This window comes from Topomyia yanbarensis, chromosome 3, assembly GCF_030247195.1.
Source record: "Topomyia yanbarensis strain Yona2022 chromosome 3, ASM3024719v1, whole genome shotgun sequence".
Classification (NCBI taxonomy): domain Eukaryota; kingdom Metazoa; phylum Arthropoda; class Insecta; order Diptera; family Culicidae; genus Topomyia; species Topomyia yanbarensis.
The window spans coordinates 161,559,767-161,585,973 of record NC_080672.1 but is presented as its reverse complement, the minus strand read 5'-3'; the positions used below and the strand labels follow the sequence as shown (position 1 = coordinate 161,585,973).

Here is a 26,207-nt window from a genome sequence, read left to right as displayed (position 1 = left end):
TATTCTACTCTACTAGAGGCAAACAAAAATATACTGCATTAGACTTCAATGAAGTTCATGTGTTGCTAGAAACCCCATATGCAAGGATACTTACAACAGGCATAATTTTTGGCCATCCTGAAAACAAAGAATGATACTTTGATTTGATAAGTAGCATTTAATATTCTTCATAATCCCATTAGCGCTTGTACATGTTGAGTATTATTCTAAAGTTTCAGCATTTTCATTTATACCACTTTGAAGTTGAAAAGTGTTGCAAGCGTTTGACGGTATACTTGTCTGTGCAACAAAAACCAACCATGAAACCGAATTTGTTGATAGGCTTCAATTGTTGATTCAGAAACTGAGAAGAACAATTGGGGTAAATCAGCGGAATACTACGCTATATCATTCGTAATGTGATCTTATTATTTGCATCTACTTGGAAAGCTTATGTATCATAATTTCAATTAATAAAAAAGTTGATGTTAGTATAATACTAGTGAGGCTGGTAATCTCTGCCTGGACACATACGTCCCAACCTGGACATACTCGCCTAAAAAGCCGATTTTTCTAATCTGGTCACAATCAAGACTATTATTTTTTCAACCGAAAAGATTGTGCAAAACAAAAATTTCACCGAAGACACAGAAAAAGATATGAATGGCTGGCGTGCAGAAGGGGGTAACCCGCTTTTTCTCAGAAATTGATTTTTTTTTGCATTTTTAAATGTTCTAGGGTGGATGTACCAATAGTCGCAAGCTTAAGGAAATTTTTTGATAAAAAATCGATTAATAGACCTATGGGCAATGTTAATACATTAAACGAAAGCTTTCAGTCCCTACTTCATAGGAAAAATATAAAGATGGCTTAATAACCAATATATGTATTCAAAACCGCTTGTACCACTATAGGAACACATGTACCAATAGTGGTGCAATCGCTAATTTCGGTTCCTATTGTTGCAAATCCCATTGCTTTCTTATGGGACTTGCAACTATAGGTACACTACATCAACTATAGGTGCAAGGGAGCTCAAAATTCTAAGAAAATCATTTTTTTCAATAGTTATTTGAGCAAATTTCAAGGATAACAGTTTTATTGTCGCATAATTTTAGTGCGATGAATCGATAAAAAAAATATTTGTTGATGGTTGGTACCTTAGTTAGGCGTATAACCCACTACTGCAACTATTGGTACACCTCAACTATAGGAGCACCCACCCTAATCTATCTTCTAATTATAATTCAATTAAAATGTTCTAATCCACGCATATCATTTGAGAAATTTGGCGTCGGCGGTAAAACATGATGATGAGTTATGTTCTATCAATGACCATGCGGTAGACTTGGGTGCAACGCCCAACTCCCACTTAGCAGAAGGAAAGGATTCTTCACATTTCCTTTCGATCATGTCCATATGAGCCTGCCTAGTCCTAGTTTTCCGTTCTAAGTTTATAACTGATTCACTCTAGAATACCTAGCCGTCTTTCAATTTCATTTGCTTTCGTTTTCTTAGTCTTAAATTTGCCGAAAATACCCAACAAAATCGATACAGTAGAACCTTGCGGCATCTAAAACATAGTAACAAAATTATTTTCAGTTTTTTTTGCTATTAGCAATCCAAGTTGAGCATGGACCCAGTACTAGCTAATGTCCAAAGGGAGGTAACCACATTTTGTGTCTTATGGAAACTCGAAATTTCTCTTCGATCAATTCGCGATCTAGAAGTGTTCGGTTGCAGCTCATATATCGGTGTACTAGATATAAAATCAATTTTAGTTGGATTGTGGTGTATGTTGACGGTTCGACCCAAACAATCGTCCCTGAAGGTTAGTGCCGCTCAAATACTTGCTGAACTTGGCTATGTTCTATCTAATATATGTTTCTTGCAAGAATATTCATTGTTGAGCGTATTAATTTTTCGAAAATTGCAGTGAAAGCGTTATGTCTCTACTTTTTAAATTGGACGTGAAATATGAGATTAAGAGAAAAAATGTGGTCGGAAAATGAAAAAAATGGCATTAATTATTATCTTTCGTTTCAAAGCTATAATTTCTTCGGAATTGGTGTAGAGTGTTTTATTGGATTTCATCAAACTATAGTGTCGCTATTATTAACTTTTTAACAACGTTAGATAGAAAAATGGTGTCGTCGAGAAAATTGTAATTTATATTATTATAAATATTTCATCTGAAGGTGCAAACTTTGTAGATTCTATATATTTCGAGATAGGGTGTTTTTTTAAATCTGATTTTCATGGCACCATCAGTTTAAGAGGGGCGTTTGGTGTAAAGTGCAGTTACCGACAGTTATTTTGTTTCACGATTTTGAAGACAAGGCAACAATGAATCTTTTGTGTAATGTTAAGATTTATTTCTGCATTCATTGTGCATGAAAAAAAATATTTTCAGTCACGCAGAGCCACACATACTAGCATTCCAAGCAGAGTTACAAATATTCAAATTCATTGAATTATACTCAGCCGTATTCATCTTCAATATTCAGTAACGCTAACGAAAACGTCAACTGAACCAGACACCCATTCATTCTATGCAGGTTTTAATTCGTCTCCGAATATAGCACGAAGCGAACGTGCAAGAACGAATCAAACGCATCAAAACTGGCCCTGGCACAATGAAAGCTACGTTAATTATTGTTTTATTTGCTTTATCAACTTTCGATAACATTCGCCAAGATATTTAGTAAAATGAATATTATTGTACGAAATTCAATTGAATGAATAACACGAACTTTTAAATGAGTATCTTTTATATTCATCACGAGTCGCAACAGGTTCATTTTCACCCGACAAAAATGAAGTTTCGATTATTTTTAACTCTGTTTCCAAGAGTAGACGTCCAACCATTTCCACGTCGAAGAGCGCCGCGGTGAACACGATAACTCTTGAAAAAATTGTCTGATACAGGTAATTCGATAAGATTTCTAAAGCTTATACTTATAGTTGCTCTATGAACCAAAAATATTAGAAAAAAGTTCGAGTTTCGGAAATGGCTTTAAAAAAATCTCATATTTTACTGTAAAATTCGCTCACTTTTCTTCAAAATAATAGGGAGAATTTTTTTATTCAATTTTCTGTAGTTCATCGACATGCTGCACATTCTCATATCGTATTCTTGAAAACGCGGTTTCGAGAGAAACGCTTTTAAAGTTGTCGATAGATTGAAATCTGCGCCTGTCACAGCAAATACGCGCGATAAGTGCAGGAATGTTTAAAACAAAAAAAAGTTCGGCGTGGCCATCGGGATTGCGGTGGACTATTCTAGATGTTCAATGCTAAAAGTTTTGCGCATAAAAAAGAAGTCGATTTTTTGCCCACTACATCAGACGCCTTCCTTTGTCAAAACTCCTTTTCTTGTGGGACATCCTGCAGGGCTAGGAGTTTACTCAGGAACAGAAATAGTGTTTTCACTTTTGGAGCTAGCGTTAATTCGGCGCTAGCCTAGTCCTGTCACTAGTTAGTGTCAGATTCTGATGAGACGAAGTCGAAATGCAAATTCCATAACTATGGTAATTTTTACTCAAAGCTTGCTTGTTTTGATCTAATTGTATATGTGTATTCAGCATATATTTTCACTAGATCCTGAAGAACAAATTGAAGTGATATGAGAACAGCTTGTGGGGCCGTTCATATACTACGTGGACAGAAATACCTTGGTTTTTGACCCCCTCCTCCCCCTCCGTGGACAAGCGAGAACAATCTCTGTACCCCCCTTCCCCTTCCCTCGATGCCCACGTGAAATTTTCCCTTTTGTGTACTGTAATTTCATAAAAGAGTTTTAAATTCCAAGAAATTATGGATTTTTCCAATGTATTTAACTACTTTGATGTTGAATGCTATGTTAAAACATATATTTCGTTTAAACCTCAGAATCTTAGTTTTTTTTTATTTTTGTAAAAATATCACATTTTTGAACAAAATCAGTTTAGATAAAGTTGCTAAAAAATTTGTGCCTGAAAGGCACATTTTCGCATCCATCATAACAACGCAAATTGGAAGTAAATAATAGGAATCGCCGAAATTACAAAAGATTGGATCAAATGTTTCTGAGATCAAAATTACGTGAGGTCATGTATGTGCGATTTAAGTGTTTCTTACTATTGAGAAAAATTGGATTGAAACAAGCATGCGCTTTTGCCAATGATAGTGCGAATTCGTTTACATTCTAAAAAAGAGAAACATAGTAAAGAGTAAACGTGTCCAATTCTCATATCAACCCCACCCCCCCTCTCTATGGGCAAGGGTGGACTTTGCCGTACTCCCTACCCCCCCCCCCCCCCCCTTAAGCTGTCCACGTGGTATATGGACGGCACCTTTACATAAAATCATAAAGGTTAAAGCATTTTAAATCATGAGAATATAAACAAATTTGATTTCTTAAGGGGTTAATGGGAAAGATTTAAATTTTTGTAAAGGTATGTGGCCATATTTTTATGAAATACTTGTCATACGTCCAACCTAGTACAATGTTCAATTTGTACCGCTTTCAATCCACCTGAGAACATGACAAAATAGTAGAAATTGTCGAAGTTATATCAATTTCCGCGATACGCGTTTTTTCAAAGATTTTTCTTGTGACTACGATTCCAGTCCAACAAGCTCAACGATTTTTCCAAAAAACACTATCTTCACATGAAAAAAAAATATTAAAAAATTCATAACATCGATACAAAAATTTGGACGGAAACATGGAATCGTTCAAGGACACGGTAGTTAAATTATTAACAATTTAAAAAAAAGTTTTGAAATCGGTTAAAAACTTTTTTCGGCAATCGTAGTCATCGCAAAGACGTTTGGAAAAAAGGATTTTAAGATAATCGCGTTTAATGTTTCAAGTATAAGCTGTGCCTCCGTATGGGAGCAAGATAAAAAATGTTATAACTTTGCGTCTATTGCTACAATCTCTATAAAAATTTGAGATAAAATTCTTAAGAATCTAAACTTTAAGGTTGGACAGAGAATGGGCAAAAAACGAAAACGAAAAAAGCTGTTTTTTCACACCGTGTGTTAGATCTTCTTAAAATTCAATTAGCAGTACTGTAACAACATTCTACATAAGCTGATTGATTTTTATGAAGATCTAACACACGGTGTGGAAAAAACTGCTTTTTTCCTTTTCGATTTTTGCCCATTCTCTGTCTAACCTTAAGATAGAAGAATAAACAAAATTTCGATTTTTTGCTGACCGCAAGATATGTTCGCCTTGTTATTTATTATAATAATGATTGATTGATGAATATAACCAGCTACCGCAAAGTAATGAACTGTTTATACAATAAACAGACTGAATAAAAACTGACTGGAAATTTTGATGTTGTTGACAGAACAAATACAACTGATGTATTAGTACGTAAAGACGTAGTAGTAGACAAAACAGATACAACTGATATATCAGTCAGTAGAACGTTGAGTAATCTATGAAGTAAGCACAGTTGTGGAAACGGTTCACAAGAGCCTATATCTACATGTCTAAAAAAAAATTGGAATTCTTCCCAAAACTAATGTTATTGTAGTAAATCAGTGACATTTAGGACGTTTTTCCCTCTTGTGGTGGTGCAGGTTAAGCGGTAGCGAACAAAAACCGGTCTACCCGTTATTCTCGAGCAGCAATGCACCGCCCAGGCGGGACGCGGTAGAAGGTGCAGCGAGGTTGATCAAGAAGCATGATTGTGTCGTAATGTTGGCCGAGACATTAGAACAGCATCATTTCTGCTGTGCCTAGGTACATACAAACCTAGCACGAGCAGCTGTACACCAGCGTATGCGACTCTATGTGGGTTGAGTTTTAACAGGTTCTACAACATTCTATTCGGCGATGAATACCTGGTAGATGCTTGTTTCGATATGCTGTTTGTACTCTGAATATACAAACAAAACTGATTTATTAGGACCAATTTACACTTTCTGTTGCGCATCAGGTAGCGATGCCGACTGTTTTGCATTTATCCAAATATACAGGCATGTCGATCAATGTGAACTATGTCAACCAGTGAATTTCCTATCGGAAATCAGATTTGCGTTCTGTTTCGAAAGAATTAGTAAAACTTTAGGCCAACAGTTTAACACAATTGTTTTCTAGATTATTCATCAAAAATGCAAAAGTTTGAAGAGTGAACTACGGAATAATATGTTTGGCTTCACACTTTGGATTCTTCAGTTCGCGATATTTATACTGAACGAAGAAAAAGCTCGAGATCGGAAAACATCCGTTTATGTGTCTGTTTAAGTGTGGTTTTCTCAGAGATTGCTGAACCGGTTTGCACAAACTTAGTTTCAAATGAACGGTATAACTCTCCCATATACTCAGTTTTTGCCAATCAGAGTTCCGGTTCCGGAGTTACGTGTTGGAGAGTGCAGTCACATAGTAAATTCTCATATAAACTGCGCAGAAAAAAATATTTTGTGATTTTAAATTCATTTTCATGCACATATTTGGAGCATGACTATAAATGTAAAATTAAGTTCCACCACAAATACACACAACTTGTCGTGCAATCTTCAACGAATTTTATTATAATATTATACGTTGATTGAAAATTACTGTTTAATTAAACGGGATACCAATGCACTTTAATGTATTTTTAATCCAATATTGCTGTAACGTAATCGACATGTAATATCTCACGAACGAACGTGTAAAATCATATGCTTTTTGATGCACCCATTGAATGCATCGAATTCAACTTAATTTTCAATCAAAATTCTTATTCAAGTTTTGTATGTTTACATTCATATTGATTTACATGTCGCTTAAATTTCATTATTTCTTTGGTGTATGGTAACACCAAGGAATCAAAACGATTCAAAACTTATTAAAATGGGAACAAAATTACATGAATTTGCAGGTCTAGAAAACTAATAACCAATCAAAGTAGTTTTTACCACATTAGCCATCTATGTCGGATTTTATATGAACAAAGCTGAAAAAATTATGACAAATGTCTTGAAGATTTGATGATATCTAAAAAAAATTACTTTCTTGAACTTTGGCACTTTTTTGCCCTTCTCATATAGGATAATATACAAAACCCGGTCTTCTGGACTTTCAGCAGGAGCGTAACTAGGGGGTAAGGAATCAGTAGCGTCTGGCTCAAATGATTCCTGAACTAGGGGGTACACGTAACGCAAAAAATACCAAAATTGACCTCTACATTGTTTAAATTGTCACAAATTTCTCTATAATTCTAGTGCGTAACGTATAGAATTTTTGGGATTTTTTTCGTTTAGCAAAAATATGTTACGGCACGTTCTGGCTTACCCCCTTCCCCATATGCAGAGCCATGGCGTGATCTTTTGGCGCGCTTGGCGAAGTTTCAGTTTGGTGTCCCTTTGGTATTAACTTTGTTATTCTTTTCAGTTCGATTTTCAAACAATAATTTCGTGTGCACTTGAAAATAGCTCCGCTCTCCTAAGGAGGTGGCCACAAAAGTATTTGCCAATGCTAGCAGTATTGTCAGTGAACATGTCGCGATGAATATGAAGCAGACAAGATAATCTTACTGGTAAATCACACACATATATATATATATATATATATATATATATATATATATATATATATATATATATATATATATATATATATATATATATATATATATATATATATATATATATATATATATATATATATATATATATATATATATATATATATATATATATATATATATATATATATATATATATATATATATATATATATATATATATATAAATAACTTCGTCCCCGAAGAAAGACTTCCGGTGTAAAGGTTTAAAGAATTTCACAGACATGTTAATACAACATACGTTATATAAAATATCACTGAAATAAACTCGAGGAGCGGTTGTTTCAGTAAGTTCAGTTAGTAACACAAAGTTCTATCGTGAATTTAGGGTCAAAGTAATGCTACAATGCATTCGGATGTTCCCTCATTTATAGATAATCACATAAAAAGTTTTGCTGATCTGACGAAACAGTTTCGGTTAAAAACCGTTGTAAATGTCATCCAATACCTTACTGAGACCGTGCCTATAGTCAGCAGGAATCACTCAGATTATGCGATGTAGCATACAACAAAAAGGGGCCTGCCACAATAGATCAAAACACTGTGGTCGCAGTGGAATATGTAGTCAACAAAAACACAACGTGTCAGTCTTACCCCAACCAAAGGGTGTTGGGTTTACCCCAACAGCGAAAGTTTTATAAAAAAGCTATTAAAAATATTGAGTATCTCAAAATCGTCTTCAATGCACCCAGCTTATCATATGAAAGCCCGATAATAATGGGTACTAAAAAGTAGTGATTTGAAAAGCGTTTGTTCAATAAAGAAGTTAAACCAACAAAATCTAACATCCAGACGAGCATGAACGCTGCTGTCGTATGTTTTGTTTATTTTTGTGACATTTGACGTACTAATGTGAATTCAATTTGTCTTAAAAAGCTCTACGTAATCGTAATAATAATAAACTGTCATTATGAAATGAATAAACATTTGGTTTCTAGTGAAAGTTGCGGGATGTCGGTTTTACCAACAGTGTCGGTTTTACCCAAGGTGTCGGGTTTACCCGTAATTCCCCTACTATGTCATTGTTCCAGAAAACTTTTGATGGAGCCAAACTGGTTGTTTGTATGAACAGTGAAGTCAATGAACGAAGGATAACATATTTCAATATTAATGTTGCAATTAAATTTATTTGGGTTATCACAGCTATCGATTAGCGCATCTTGAATTTTCTCAGCTGTGGCGTGACAATTGTGTGCGCCGACGCACGCCACACCACCGCTGAATGGTGGTTGATGGAATAGGCGGTGTTAATACCTCTATACGCTTATTTCGCACAAAAGTGGTGAGCGTGTTGAAAATATCTGTGTTTCAGCCCAAACAAAAATCCTTCCATAAAATAGGAGCCTCAAACTTTCCAAACTACTTACCTGTTAATTTTTCACTTTTATTTGTTACTTCAATCACGATTGTGCAATTTTTGCTTTGAGAATAGTAAAAAATGAAACACGTTGCAATTCCTTTCTAATAAAATTGAAGAATGAGATTTTTTCTCAAAATTAATGTTTCAGAATGGCGATTCCACGAATATGTACGACATCCAGAAAGTCTTGCAATTTTCTGAGAAATTTGAAGGGGTCTGAATTACACCCTGTTTTTTTGATTATAGATGTTTTAACCTTGAGGTCATTCGCCTCTTCGGGTTAGAAAAATCTCTTGTGAAAAATTTCTAACCCTATGTGCGGGGTCAGGACTCGAACCCAGGTACGCTGCATTCAAGGCAATCGATTTACCAACTACGCTACACCCACCCCTATTACATCCTGGGTCTTAATAGCCCCTGGTTCCCTTTACTGTAAAGCGGAATACGTTTTTTTCAAAGTAAGTCACTCAAGAATATTTGAAAAGATATATTGCCATAACTAATCCAAGTTTGGGCTAAGCATGACCATCCTACACCAACATGGCAGATTCCCTGAACTAGCAAACACTTTTCGAGCCTTACTGGAGCCAGTGTTCCGAAATTTCAAAACCAGTTACCTATTTCTGCTTGCATTTACCGAAACCGACATTCAAATTCAACGCCTCCCGCATTCATTAACATTCCAACCGACTGAAATTTCATGCAGAATCGAATGCTTGACTGCAGAGGAAATATAAATTCATTCACCAACCAAAGCATTCATTTGTTTTTATGTGGACAATTTAAAGGCAGAAGTTAGCATCTTCTACATTTTCAAGAATAAGTGAACTGCGTAATCTATATCTGAGGCACCTTTGGTCAATAATTCCCCTCAGAGCTAGCATAGAAACAAAATTCAGTTTGCTTCGTAAACCAAACATGTCCGTACCTGAATGCGCTGCGTCGGGAGAACGAATGACGAGGGAAACGAACCAAAAATTTCATTCATCGCAACGGGCATGAATTGATTTTCGTTTTCTTTCAAGTTCACGCAGGGATATCAAAAGGGCCCGTTTCAGGAACATTTTAGCACCATACTTCCTTCGACAAAGTTGTTAGGGATATCCTGGACTGCATATACATTATAGATTGCATTCTTCAGGTGAATCTAGGATCTCTAGAAATGAAAAGGCGAAAAGCATGTATTTCCATACGAAATACCATACAAATTTCAATCGCAATGCGCTACACCGGGTCACAACCAGTCGACCCCAAATTTTGCACAGCTTTTGTGACCATAAATTAAACCAAAAAAGTTTGGTGCTGACTTGATGCGGCCAAGTTTATGTTTTTCCATACAAGTGTGCCCCAACCTAATAAATATATCCAGCTGAATCAATTAGTATGCTGAACAGAACTCTTTTTAAATCCCAATCTTAGTTATAATGACGAGAAGAAGAAAAATATGATGTACGCAGACTTTTGTAATAACTCCCCTTTTCCCCTTGTAGACCAGCATAGATTTTTGCTAGACCACCCGTCCCACCATGAGTCTACGTGGTTTATGAATGGTCCCAATGGGTGCGGTTTTCAACACACGGCCGGATCGGTGGCACATCACTGAAAACTAGCTATATGGATTTTAGAATAGATTCGTAGTAGCCGTTCCATTATAACTTGCATAATGTCAGCTTGATACATCTTTTTACAAGCATCATCCCGCATGAATTGACCGACTGTCTAAATTAATGAACGCTTTCCTATTGTCTACAGCTCCTATCATATATAGTGACTGGAGCCCACCTGCGAGTTCTATTATAGATTTTCCGAGTCGATTAAAGTGACATGAAACGGATGGAATGTCAGCTGGCAACTTATTTTATTACGACTTAATGGTTGAATAATTGCGACCAGTGGCTCCAAATCTGATTTGTCCAGCCCCGTTATGATGTCAAAATTACACGCTCTCCTGCATTCGACAAAGCTCACCGTTTCCACGACTATAATTATTATTACTGAATTAAGCTGTCCGCTCTCTTATTATTTTTATTAGGCCGGCATTAGCGTAAAATGAATGATAAGATTTATATAAACTCTGCAATTTGTTAAACTTTTGTTAAACATAGCTAGTTATACTGACTATGGATCTACAATTCACATAAACCAATTCAAACAAACTATAATCTAGCTAAACTAAGATTCCATGAGAAACCGGCCGACCGCAAAATATGACCATCGTCGATTCGAACGAAACTTTGCAAGTGTGTTCACTGTATGAATCTCCATGATGTTCTCTGGCAATTGGAATATTTTGATACAAGAGCAATTTTTCAAAAGGGCGTAAACGTTTCTACGTGTATGAATTTCATTTTTTTTGTTCGATTACTGTATTTTATACAGCAAAACTCTCTGAGAACAAGTTACAGGGAATGAATACTTCTGTCTGTCAAAAATATACACTGAAAGAAATGTTGTGTTATTTTTCAAAAAATCAAAAATTTATGATAAAAATTTAAATGGCGAAAAAACCCATTTTTTAAATTTTTTATATTTTGTTACCAAAAACCTAAAGAGAAAAGAAACATTTTGAATGTGATTGCATGATGGAGAAAAAATCGGTAAAAAAGTTTTTCTAACAATAACTTCGTACATGTTTTTAAATTTCATACTAATTGACATACAAAATTGTAATTTTATTACAGAATATAATTCTAAGCACCATTTAAAATCAAAATGCATTTAACAAAAATCTTCCAAAATGCGATAGTTTTCGAGATATTTGAAATTTTGCTACTTCAAAACAATTAATTCGTGTAATTATGCTCTGTTTAAAAGTTATTCGCGTTACCCCATCATAAAATGTGAAAAATTTAATGTTAATCGTTTTAAAGACATAAAAGCAGCTTTTTTAGTGTATTTGGATCATGGAGAAGCTTTCAATAAAAAAGTTTTCCTAACAACAACTTTTGACATATTTTTATAATTCTTACTATTTGTAGTCAATAAATACAATTTTCTTTTTGAATATGATTCTAAACGCCATTCCAAATCGAAATGCTCTTAACAAAAATTTTCTAAAATGTAGCAGTTCTCGAGATATTTTAACTTTTGTTTTAACAACACCATTATTTTGTTTTATTACGACCTTTTCATAAGTTAGTCGCATTTCTCCATCAAAAATAATAGGTTTTTCAAAAGGCCCGTAAACTTTCCTGCAACTTTCTTTTTGACATGAAGGCGATATTGTAAACCATTTAAAAGTTACATGAAAGCAACCAATATTTCAACCATAGGGTCTGATGATTAAACTATATAGTTGAATCATATTTTGGTTGCTTTCATGTAACTTTCAAATGTTTCACAATATCGCCTAGATGTCAAAGAGAAAGTTGCAGGAAAGTTTACGGACCTTTTGAAAAACCTATTATTGTTGATGGAGAAACGCGACTAATTTATGAAAAGGTCGTAATAAGACAAAATAATTGCGTTGTTAAAACAAAAGTTAAAATATCTCGAGAACTACTACATTTTAGAAAATTTTTGTTAAGAGCATTTCGATTTAAAATGGCTAAAAAAAATTCTGCTCCGTGATGCAAATCATACATATTTTGCAATTTTTCTAATATGAAAAAATCTCAGAAGTCGAATAGAACCTTTTATACCTTTCTCCGAATACGACAAGTTGGGGTTATAGGACCTTTTGTCATTTATATTAAATTTTATCATTTTCTCTATTATTCTTCGCTCAATTTTAATAAACTGTACCTTGTTGAACGTTGAAAATCCTTAGGAACAAAGTAAATATAGATTCGTTATCGATAAAATGTGCTTCACAACGTGTTGGGTATACAGACAATTGCATTACGCTTGCACAACTGTTTGTTGAGATAACGCAAAAAACAATGCAACACAGTCATCGAATCTGAAAGTAATTTAAAATATATACATCAAGCCTCGAAAAACACATCGTGGATTTTTTAGTTTGGATCAGGTTCGCATTTACTTTTGTGTTTATTTTTTGTAAAATTCTAGTCGTGTCATGACGTCAACGTTACTAGCAAAATTTTAGTTTTCGCACACCATTCAAAGAGTCTCATCGGTGCTCGTGGCGGTGGCTAATTGATATCTTCAATAATTTCGATACTATAAGAAACACAGTTTATGAACTTAATATCGCAAAAATAAGTAGGGATTTAGAAAACCAAAAAAAAAAACAATTCTTTCAATATTATGAAAGAATTGTTTTTTTTTTGGTTTTTTAAATCCTTACTTTTTGTTTTCGTGTTCATTAGTTTGGAAGCACTAAAAAGGGTTGCTTCTGAATTTAATTATTTCTAATGAACTTTTTTTTGATCAGCAATGTATGTGACAATGGCATCAGTAATATCTAGTGATTTATTGTTAATATCATTAATAGTCGTTTCTTCTTCACCGTATTCTACTTTATTTTAATTTTACGGAAACCCCTGCAAAACCGGTATACTGTAGCTGTTCTCAAAAAAGTAACAAATTCGACGTAAAAATCGCAAGAATTATAAATAGAAGAAACGCCAAATCCATTAATAATTCAAATATATCTGGTTACGTCAAAAACTCATTAGTTAATCCGGTTATCAAGTCAGTCGTAAATTTATACATACTTCCATTCTATCACCTCTTGCTTTTTGCATATAAATAAATGTAAAAAAACAACTGCAATAATATACTCTCACAATTTTTATTCCTGTGATATAACTAATATTATTCACTATACAGCTTAACGTGACTATACAAATTCTGCCAAATCATTCGATAATCCAGCAAATAGCATTGTGAAGCATATCAATAAGTTTTGTCTATTTCTAGTTGAATCACTGGCAGAATAGCGCTACGAATTGTAAACATAACAATAAGTGCCCTGACCAACAACACATGAAAGCATAAGCAACATAGCTCGCAAAGTAGGCTGCCAGAAAATATAGTTCGTTAGTGTCATTCGCACACCAGGGCTGTTGATTCCAATTACCAGATAGACGCGGGGCCATCTCTTTAAGGGGGTCTTCTGTTTGTGAGTCTGAATTTCGAGCTGAAGATATTTTGATGCTGTTTTCTTATTTTATTAGTCAACTTTTCTTCTTACAATGCCGTCTTTGAGTCAAGCTTTCTTCGATTCGAGTGGTTGAAACTGGAAAAGAACAATATGTTCACAAAATGATTCATCATGAGGTTTTCTTCTTAAAAGTAACACGAAATTTTAAAAAATTAATTAAATCATGAAGTCTTCATTATCTCTCGAAAGAACATTCTTTACCATTAGTTATTTGAAAACAATTTCTTTTACATGTTGACCATAACAGCGCTTGAGGTGGTCCAATTTTTGATGACACGTTCGAGCACTTCATGTGGTAGGGTAACTGTTTAACTCTGTTAAAAACCTCATGTTGAATCACCCTGTATAATTGTAATTCCGTTGGCTATAGCCCAACATGAGCTTTTTGAAGAAAAAATCAAAAATTCGTCAATTTTTTTTTATCTGAAGACGGCTGTTAAAACGGAAAAATGTGTCGCATAAGGCTCATGTCAGGCCATAGCGACACTTCTGCTGAATGAATGAAAACACACAAACACCCGATATTCTAAATATTTTAGACAGGAGCTTGCCAACACTAATGAAAATAGGACTTTTGGTAAAACGCATTTTTATGATAAAAGTTTAAATAAAATATGATTAATGAAACTTACGATTTAATCGGCTATATCCGGGCCACAGTACCGAGATTATTCATAGATTCATAAATATTCCATAGGTATAGATTCCAAATATGTAAAAATTGATTCTTGAAACCGCACAACCAGAAGACCCCCTTAATGATGGTAATAGTCTAATCTGATCAGCGATGGTAGCTCATTGGAACTTAGCGTAGAAAAGCGCTGGGTGATGAAATCTTTTATGCTTCTACGCGTAATTGCGACGTGGCTGCTAAGCCGCGGACTTGCCTTACTGCACATAATCGCAAATCAGTCTCATGTTCTATAGGATTCCCTATCTACATGGGACTGACTTGCGATTATAGGCAGCATGGTTCTGCATGATTTTGTTGATGATATATCTTGTTTGGGGTTCCAATCCTACCTAGTCTCCTTGACATTCTAGTCTCTTTAGTGGAAATACTTTTCTTCTCTTTGAGGGGTTAAACATGTTGTGTTGGACTGAAAAATCTAAAATTGCACTTATTTACAAATCCTCGTTTACTAAAATTTTCATGGCTATTTAAGTAGTCTAACTGAATTTGTGCCAATTATTACCAAATATCTTCTGAAGAGTATGCTGTACATTTGGTCCAAGGTATCGTCGCTGGCATCAGGCAAAACATATAGCGAATTGTATAAGAATATCGCATACGTTTTAGCCAAAAGAAGTACTTATGTAAATTACAAGATTATTTTATGAAACGGCATTTCTTTTGTCAAAACGGTTTGCTAAGTTTTATTTTTCATAAGGCATCTTTAAGTTTTCACAAATAATATTATGTACATAGGGTAGACGAGCCCTTATTCATCTCAATAGTCACACTATTTCGTTTATAACGCAACTTAGAATAACTGTATTGAACTGAAATAGGTATCATCATCTTTGCTTCATTCCTAAGAAACAGCACAGTTAAAAATTTTGCCTAGAAAATAAAAAATTCTCGCGTTTGAGTGAATCGAAAAGTCAAATACAACGAACCCATATTCTTCCTACCATTCGAACTAATGCGGTGAATGGAGATAGCAAACACTGCTCTAACTAATGTATTCGAATGAGTGGGATGAATAGAGGAGCTAAAATAAATTAGGGCGCAGTAACCCTATATCTTATGTTTATGATAATCATAAGACGCTCGCATGAAATTCAAACGACTGGCATATGTAATACCTTATAAAATGTTAAGATAATCATAAAAATCGTATCCGTATGTTTTCTTAGATATCGCATGAAATCATAGTTTTGTTATATTTTATCATATCTTTTAAATTTCGCTATACGTTTTGCCTGAGTGCATTATATTCACTTTCCATTCTAGTTATAACTATCATAAATCATATAATTCGTATACTGTACAACGATTTAAAAATTTATAGTTTTTCTTACATTACCGTTTGTCGATTATATGAATTAAAGTAACGGTAAATAGAATTTAATTTAATTTAATTTATCATTCGTTAATTATGCAGTATTATCATTCAATTTATAAACATTGTACCACACGACGACGTGAAAAACAAAACAGAGAAATTATCAACAACTATTCAGTGTCACATAAAAAGAAAATTTTGAGTTTTTGAACATGAAAACTAAAAGGGATACGTATGATGTTTTGCGTATTAATGAATGTATATTACCCTACCAAAAAAAAATTAGAATGTGAAAATAAATAAAAATGGTGGATTTATAAACAATCTCGCGCAGCAGCATGCCTCGGACCAGTCAAACTTCGTTTTTTTTACTAAAGCAAAATATTTAAATACTGCCTTATTCAGAAGGCTTTTCTGCTCAGTATAGACGATTATGGTGATTGAAAGTTAAAAATTTCAAAAAAATTATTAATTTTTTAATAAAGTACTCGATTTTCTGCTTTTTTAGCAGTATGCGCGTTAATAACAATGTAACATGAAATCTTATAACACATTTTTCAGTTCAGTCTACGCACAATTATATTAGGGTAATTTGGGGAGAGACGCCGCACAGTTCTAAAAATCGATCCTGCATCAAAGTAAACCATTCAATATTTGATAAAATCATTTTTATCAATTGCGACAAATTTCTAAAATACTGTGAAATGGTGTATGTTGTGAAAAAAATCATCAAATTTCCATGAACATTTACAAAAAAGGTCATTGCGGGAGAGATGCCGCATGTGCGGGTGAGACGCCGCACCTTTGTCACAAACTGAAAAATGGTGAACAAAAGTATTTTTAGCTCTCGTTTATATTTTTGTGATTAGGTGTCTTCAGCTGAGTTTCATGAAGTTTGATTACACCTATAAATCGGCTAGCACCTTCACTTTTCTTAAGAGGGTACTACCATTTCTAGAAACATTTTTGTAATAAACATTTTAACATTATTTTTCTTTCGCAACCTTGTGTAACGATTAAGTTGGCAATTGCAACTTGCTGAAGGTTTGAGAAGTTCCATAATTGCAACACAACAAAGTTTCATATTTGATGTGTTCGAGAAAAAATGCTTAGCGTATTTCAATTGATTATGCAACACATCGCTGCTCATCTGCACAATAGGTCTGAGATAAACCTCGTAGTAAAAAGATTTATAGCACCATTATCAGTAGTGAAACTGATCAGAAACATTTCTAAGTTTCAGAAGCAGTCAAATAAATTACACAAAATCATACATGTGTTGTGGTATCTTTTTGGAACATTTCTAACAGCTGAGCAGCTGATCAGAGATAGAGATATGTTGCACCAGCAGTTCAAATAGTTGCACATATGTTCATATTCTACAGTTCAAGTTGTTGCTAGTGCGACTTGTTTCCGCAACTTAATGCCAAATTATTTGTATTGTTGGGTTTATGTTATAGCTTCTCCAATTCGCTTGTGAAATTCAATATCACCAGCACATGAGCTGAAGAGGCTTTTACGGATAGTGTTCAGCCATTTGAATAAAAACAAACAAAAACGTGCTCATGATCAGAATACCTTCTAAAAGGTCCCAGCTATTCAACCGATACATGATTTACTAAAAAAATCAAACACTTTTTAAAAAACGAAATTTTAATGTGGTGCTGAAAAATTTAATAATCATCAATAAAATTTTCGTGAGTTAATCATAACGATTATTTTACATCTCCAGTGTTGTAATTCTTCGAAAGACAAACTCACAATAACATATTACTGTATAAAAGTGACGCTATATACGAGATATAAAGAGTGCGACATCTCACCCGACGCAGCATCTCTCCCGAAATTACCCTGTCTAAAAAATTGTGTTTACTTGTATACAAAGCTTTTATAATTTTTTGTTGTGCACGATGCACGAAATTTTGAACAACACAGTTATGGGCGTTAAAATTTTAGGAAAGACAAAACTGATTTAATCCACTAAACAGTGAGATGAGACATTTCTAACACATATCACTGTTGGATCATTCATTAGTTTTCAAAATTCACGCGAAGTTTGCGCCCAAAAAGAGGTGAGATAAACACAGTTTCGAGTACTGCACGAATAAAACGTCGAATAAAATGAATTAATTACAGAAAATCAATAAAATCAACAATTATTAAGGCAAAAAAATGAAAACAAGTTTTTAAAATGTGTAGAATGAGTCAAAAAAATGAAATGAATGACTGAACAGAATTAATAAAATTAATAAAATGAAGCAACTGAATAAAAGACTGCCAGAGAATCCGGCTTTCTTCAAAGAAGTTATTGAACTTTTAACAAAATGATGTCTGAGTCAGTTTTGCATGGGGCCTAGTAGTGGAAGATTGTGTATCAGTATTCGATTCGCACAAAGTAAACAACATTGTGAAATAATGGTATAGTATGTTAAGTATGTTAAGAAGGACTATAGTAATTACAACGAGTCATGTTTTGTTTGGAACATTTTAGCATAGAGGGCGCCAACACTAGTAATACAATGCTTAATCCAACTAGTAAATACATTGTCTCTGGACAAATTTTCACTTTGAAGTGAACTAACACATTGTTTTGTCCTCGAAGGGACCTTGCATACTAATTTTGGAAAAATAGTTTTATTGGGTAAATTTACAAAATGTTTTCGGAATCGAATTGCTTGAATTATGAGATGTATTTTCACACTTCGATTTTCAAATTCGGTTGAGTTTTGCCCCTAAAACACCACAAAACCATTACTCTTTATACAATGGTTTCATTTCTGGTTTTTGAATATTAGTAAGTGATGAATAAAAATATATAATGTTTAATATCTCTTCCGTAAACGAATTTAGACAATCTTTGGCTTGTTAGGAAGGTTATCTACTAATAAGCTTTGCGTGACTAAACTGCTGTGTTCGAAAGTTATTTACTTAAAACATGTCGCGTTTTGACCAAATAACCCATATCTCAGAAAGTAAACAACATGCCAAAAAAACAAAAATAATAGCGTATAATGGTCACATTAGGCCTTTCGTTTGAAACTAGTTTTTTTTTAAATTACATGACATTATAGTGTACTTGCATACATACAGGCCCGACGAGAGGGGGGGTCAGGGGGGGCAACTACCCTGGGGCCCGGGTCTGTTTTGAGGGCCCGCATTTTAACCGAATTAAATTTATTTTAATTTAATTGTTGAAGTTTATTGTTTCTGTTGACACTGCAAATATATTACAATCGAATACGTTCCAATGGTTTTCTGAAGTAGGTGAACGTAACCCAATCAGATTCATTTAACAGTGCAATTGAACCATTCTGGTTTCATTTATCGCAAGTGTTTTTCAAAGTGTGCAGTATGAAGTGGTATACAATTTATCATATTCCTAGCTAACTGTCACCAATAAAAGTTGGATATTCTCGGAATAGGATTGATGAGTAGATGACGAAAATCAATGTATTTTGAAAATCAAGATGGCGAATTCCAGTTAAGACATCATTATAACCTAAAATATTGACGTTTTCGAAATAAGATAATCATATAATCGATATAGGTATAGTGATTTGTGATGCGAATGATATGATTATAGAAAACTTTTCTCAACCAGAAGACGCTATATTGGCCTTCAAAAGGGCATCGCTCATCTACTCATCAAACCCGCTTAAAAATACCTTCATAGTTTATACAGATATTGTTCGAAATAGCTCCAAGCTACCGTTTCTATCATCTACTCGTCAAGCCCTTTTCAAAAATTCCCAAATTGTTAGGGTTATCGAGATTATTGTTCAATCGGAAGTCTCCATCCTGGATTTCAAAAAGGTACCAAATATCCATTTTCATCATGTACTTGTCAAGCCCGTTCCGGAAATACCCATATTGTTAGGGTTATCGATAATATTGGTCAACCAACGAATTTTAATAAGAAGATGAAGCGAACTTTTTTTACGATCTAAATCCCAAAAAACGAACTAATTTAATTTACGAACCCTTGGCTTGGTTCGTAAATGGAGGTTGCAGTGTACACATTTGATGCAGAAAATATGGGAATTTAACTAGATACTTATTCTACCCATTAGTTTCCACCAAAAGTTGAAATTCTTTCTCTCACAACTCTCTGTCTCAGTCTTTTCACAGCAGATTTCGCTGTTGGATCCCAGTCATCGCATTCGGAATGTTTTCTCTCTGAATGTCAGCGCAAATGTAACAACTGATTCCAAAACCGATTTCCAATGGGTGACATACAATTTCATCTCAGTCCAGATTATCGTATGAAAGTTAGCTTCAGGGCAAAAAAGATTATGCATAAAATTGCTGCCTTCACCGCAGTCTGAAATATTTGAAAATATCCAGCCGGTTAATGCACCCATTGGAAAATCATTCAATATCAGTGTTAACCTTCCGGTAGACGCACTAGTACACAGAGTGCGCGTCACTCAGGAAATCAAGCGAAAGCGTCTTTGAACACCAGCGCCTACTCGTTCCGTGAGCCATGCACGCGACTTCAGGAAGGCCAGACATAAAGGAAGGCCAGACATAAAGTGTATAACTTTTGAACGGGTGCTTATGGACAAACAATTTTACCTTTGTTTTGTAGGCGAAACCTAGTCCTATTAGAATAATTGATAGTATAATTACAATTTTTGCCGATAGTGAAGTCACACGGGTTCAAAAACAGGCCAAAATTAAATCAAAATCAGTTATAAGTCTTTACACAGCATTCACAGCTATCTGGTCTCTTCGGAAAAGTTGTGTGTTTTATGATGATAAAAAATACCCTAGAACATTGTTAATGCGAAAAATTAGAAATAAAAAAGTTATGAGTAAAAATAGGAATTGAAGAGTTATGAGTAAAAAAAGAACATAGAGAACTTCTCATAACTCGATTACTATGACTGACAGAGACAACATGTCTTCTGCAAAATTTATAAAAATACTCTCTTCTACAACTTTGTCGAAGACAGCCAAGCGCTATCTCTTTCGGTTCAAAAGTTAAATTTTCTATAGCCTACTATGATAATTTTTTTAAAAAGATAATATCACCAAAAGATGGCGCTTTTTACACACACAAACATAGTAGGATATGTGAAATCACTAATATGGACAGTTTTGACTCCAGTGAATTAAGTACCTCAAAACGCTGTTTTGAGCCACTGTGCAAAGTGGCGTTTACAGAATTTTGACAACCTGCTTGGTTACTGAGATATAGCGATAAACGTGCTGAGAAATTTTTCATTTTTTACTTCAATTGACTGTGTTTAGGGATTGGCTCAAATTATCTTGATGTAAAAGATGTTTTTATATGTAAAACTATCTGAGAAACACAATGGCATACTCATTTTCAAAACAAAAATGCACGAATTGTGAGAAAAATGCAAGTTAAGTTTTAAACTGGAAATGTAGCATATTTGGCAACACTGTAACCAAAAATAACTATTTTTTCTAGATTCCCTCACTCATCTCCTTCAAAATGCATCTCATCGATTGTTCATAGACCAAATGAAGCCAAAGATATGAATAAAAGTTAATAATTGCTGATTTTTTTCTATGGAAAATTTTCCATGCACGATTATGACACCCTACAAATTTTGTCATCAATACACGCCTATGGCACGTGTAAGTGTGACTTTTGTTCACATTTATAGTGAAAACTCGCAACATAGTCAACCGATCTTCGTAATATTTGAGAGATTAATACAGAATAGATAGAAGCATCAATTGCCTTCTTTGAATTGTTTGTGCAATTTCTAAGTTTCAAGATATTCAATCTCAAACTTTAAAAATCGTTTTTCTCGAAATGTGCTAAATGGTGCTTGTCATAAGATAGCACAACAGCGACGAGCTAGCATAGAAACAAGATTCAGTTTGCTCCTGAAACCGAACATATGCGAACATGAATGCGTTGTACCGAAAAGCAAAGGACGAGGGAAACAAACCAAACATTCGATTCATCGCGGCGGGCATGAATTGAATTTTGTTTCTCTTTCAAGCTCACGAAGGGATGTCAATTTTTCTAAGCTCTGATTCTGGGCAGCATTATTGTGCGTCAAGGGAGCATGAACAATGCCGATATGGACTGTATGGCAATGCCACAAAAAAGGTTTCCAATTGGAATGGTAAATCGGACGCAAGTCATTCTAATGGCCAGACACAAATATTCCTTTATTAATTTTTATTTTTTCCATCTATTACATGTTTAAAATACTGACGACTCTGTTAAGCTAACGCGTTGAATCGTGTCAAATAAACAATTTTCATAACAAATAGTTTAATTTGCATCCGTATAATTTCTCTAATCGATATTGAAATAAGAAGTCATATATGGTAGGGGCCCGTCAGTACTTCAAACCCCGGGGCCCGGCGCGGCTCTCGACGGCCCTGCATACATACACACATGCAGACATTATCCCAATTTGTCGAGCTGAGTCGCTTAGTCTATGGGACACGGCCCTCTAGGCTTTGGGAAAGTTTTCAAAGTTTAAGCGAATCCTATACATTTCTTTTGTAAGAAATGTCAAAATCAAATTAAAAGAAACTTACAGGCATGAGATGTTAATCAGCTACTCTCTGAAATTCTCAGATAATAATTCTAACGATTGAAGCAAAAAAGTCGTTTTTTATGCTGACTGATGAAGAGACCGCCTTAATTTATTATATGAGTTATAGTTACGTTTACCGTTGTGACGGATGCATAAACGTTTATATTTAGTAGGGAGAATTCCCATATGTTTTGAAATAACTCATCAGAATATTTTGTATTTAAGATTAAGATTATATAGGATAGACGATCCCTTGTTAATCTCATTAATCAGAATGTCACACTCCTAAGTGACAATTGAAGTTATATAATTGCTCTAATAGTATGCTATAAAACTTTAAATGTTACTTGGGACTAACTAACTCTGCTAACTGCCTCTGGACTGCGCTTAAACAGATTTCAACAACTTTGCTTCGGTTCATATTGCAATACAATGAAAAATGTGGTCTCTCGAAAATGTAAAATACTAGCGTATGAGCGAAGTAAAAAGCCGAGTGCAACGCACTCTTATTCATCCTATCATTTAAGCTAGTACGTTAGATAGAGATAGCAGACACTGCTCTAATTAATGTGTTCAAATGGGTGTGATGAATACAGCAGCTAAGAGGAATCCCTACAAATCATTATTGCATTCTCACTGCATACCGTCTATACTATTACAATAAATATGTCTATTTGTTTATGTATACAACTGACGGAATGAAGCGTACACAGTAATTTTGTATAATATGAACTCGCGAAAAAAGTATGATACCAGTGTGATATAATTTGCTTAAAATGAAACATAGGACACTATAATGAATCCCAATATATTTTTTCCTTGGTCTAGTTAGTGAATTTAGGGTTGCGTTCCGACTTCGTTTCATCAGAAACTGACAATAACTTAACGCCGGTTTCGCTGAATCTCATCGGCATAACAAACTTCTCCAACGAGACATCACGTTTTGCCAGTCGTTTTATCAATCATGTACAGCTCTTCATCACTGTCATCGCCTCCAAATACGCATCCATTTCCGATTTTATTGAAGCTAAAAAATCTCCTGAGCATCTAACAAGAAAATTCTCGGCGCATATTTTTGTATACAAAATGAATGACAACAATCATTAGTATAGATCGTGGTGGGACTTATATGCACTCTTAGAAAAAATCAAAATTACATTTGACGTAAATAACGCAGCGACGTATTTTTCTGTCCGATAATAGGGTTTTACATGCTATGAGATGTAAAATTGAATGACCTAGAAAAAGCCGAACATCTCATATTTTTACATGTAATAAAATGTAAATTTATGTGAATTGGGACGCTCAGTTTATGTGCATCTGGCAAGACATAAAGTTATATAAGTTTTTTTTGCTGTGTGCGTAAAATTTTCCGGTTTCTATCTGATTTCTCGCCATAACAGTCCCACTTCACAATTTTCGTAAAAACCGTAAACGTAACTATAACTCATATAATAAATAAAAACCGATGTTAATTCGATTTTTCTAATGAAAAACTGGACTGATTATATTGGAAACGTCCATTATGAACGTAATTTTAGTCAATAAAGTTTTATTTGTTGCACCGTTTCCCTCCAGATTGCTTATTTCATTTTTATCGTTTTATTCAGTTGTAATTTTTGGAATATGGAACAATTGGGCGTAAAATGGTAGTACATGACTGTACCGGATTTACAGTTCCAAGATAAAATCACCAAATGGTTCCGTAACGATAAAAGCAGTCAAAGGATTTTCATACTAATATTGCTAATGTTCAGATTATCGTCAGTCACGAATCACGACTCCAAGGCAATCTGCACCGGAAGGACCGTAACGAGTGAAGGTATTAAATGTTCTCAGAACGATAAGAAGCAATCTTCTGAGACCATTTCAAAAACTTTGACATACATTTTTCTGAAACTCTTTAAAAGTTCCTTACTAGTATACCAGTAAACCTTACAATCACATTAATTGAACCGGCTACTTTATGCAGATTCCACTAGGTGGATGAGTTCCCGAATCCATTCAAAATTGTATATCAGTTAGAAATTGTCATAGTTATTATAAGCATTTCGTGGTTGCGGGTACTCTGTCAGTCTGTTAAAACTTGTTTTTATCGGACACATATATTTGTATTCGTCATTATACGTAGCAACATCATAAAAAGAATATCACTACAGCTGAAATATACGATATGTTTGTAATTGGCAGCATAGGTGTTGACAGAAATATCGGTGCTGGTAGCTATTACAACTAATTTGCATATTAACAATATATATCTTAATGCCGACGCGACTATCAACGACCCATTGTACTCTAAGACGAAAACCTTCAGCTGAGGTTCGTGAGGTAGTTAGCCAATACTAGTTGTAAGTCCATGCGATCGTTTGAGAGACGATCTCACAACAATGAGTACAGGAAAAACGTCCTGTTCTGAGCAAACATCTACCTATATTGATAGATAATCAATTGACCTTCGAGGGGTGCTTTTCTATTACTTCAGTTGTACGATTCATCTAAATGACACTATCGAATGCCAATACACTAACCTGCGACAGTGTCGGAACGTCATATATTAATTCTTCCAGTTAATTGAATTACTGCATGTCGTATGTGCTGTTGATTGCAATAACAGTCATCACGATACGGAGCTACTCGGTTGATTGTTCTCGCCATGTACCAGTATAAAAAACACCCATCGCCGACGCGATGACGAGTGCGAGTTGTCGTCTGTTGAAGCATGATGGACTTTGAACACTTTCTCGTCCATTTTCCAATGCAGGCAGGGTGAAGGCAAATCTTTCGCCTCGAACTCTTCCGCTTAGTTAAGGCTGGTGATTTGTGGGTTGCTTTCGACGATATACCGGTCAGTTTAGTATACTGTGTCTGACTGAGTAAATGGGAAATGCAAATGTCAGCGACAGTGTGTTCTGTATTGTATCGCAAAGCAGTCGTGTTGACCCAATTTTTAGCGATATAATTGTAGCACGTTTGCACAACCACTTCAGATGTATAGTTATGTGAGGCGTAATATGATATGGAAACTATCACGAATTGTTATCGATAAACCTTTGTCCGGCCGAGATGACTTCAGCATTTTTGTTTAGCACGTTCGTGTGTCTCAACAAAAGATGTTAGGATGATGAAAATATTCTTTTGTGGTACTGAAAAGAATTTTTTGTTAAACTTTTTGATTCGCAAAGTGAAGACAAATATTTCATGCGTTAATCGTAGAAAATAAATAACATTTTCACTTCGAACAGATGTATAAATGTTCAACAACCCATTGGAATACTATGTCGATCAAACTGATAATAAATATTGTTGAAAATAAATTGTTTATAGCTGGTGTATATATAATAAATAACACGGTGATTCTGAACGTTTCAAGGAACCTAGTCTAGATTGTAGGCGTGGACGATTATAGTGTAAAACCGTGAACATTCAGTACACCCTCAAATTTTATTGAGATCATTGATTTATTAAAGAAAAATTATTTTTCGTTTAACCCTCTTAAGACAGTTGTCGTCCACTTAATAACAAGTTGGTACCTAGATACGTAAAGCTGACCGTGCATATGGATAATGTTTTGAAAAGCGATGAATATCCGTTAGCTCGATCTCGATTAAGTAAAGACGAAGGGGATTGTTGGAAAATTTCCAAGCTCTCAGCTGCCTTAGATGTCCAGGGATTGGAAATGTGTCGTTGATT

The 26,207-nt window shown here is 34.5% G+C and overlaps 1 protein-coding gene across 5 annotated transcripts in view; it reads right to left on the bottom strand.

The window, feature by feature from the left end:
• The window catches only part of LOC131689623 (ATP-binding cassette subfamily G member 4), a 142,086-nt gene that overhangs the window by 74,414 nt on the left and 41,465 nt on the right, over positions 1 to 26,207 (bottom strand). The window contains exons 1-2 of one of the 5 annotated variants that reach the window (XM_058974848.1): positions 14,611 to 14,782; positions 12,655 to 12,811 (exon numbers count right to left, since the gene is read on the bottom strand). The exons of 1 other annotated variant lie outside the window; for it this stretch is intronic. The gene's annotated coding sequence lies outside the window, so the exon portion shown is untranslated. Of the gene's footprint in view, positions 1 to 12,654; positions 12,812 to 14,610; positions 14,783 to 25,045; positions 25,067 to 26,207 lie in introns of those variants that run through there. 3 more of the 5 variants (XM_058974846.1, XM_058974849.1, XM_058974847.1) reach the window with 3 other exon arrangements.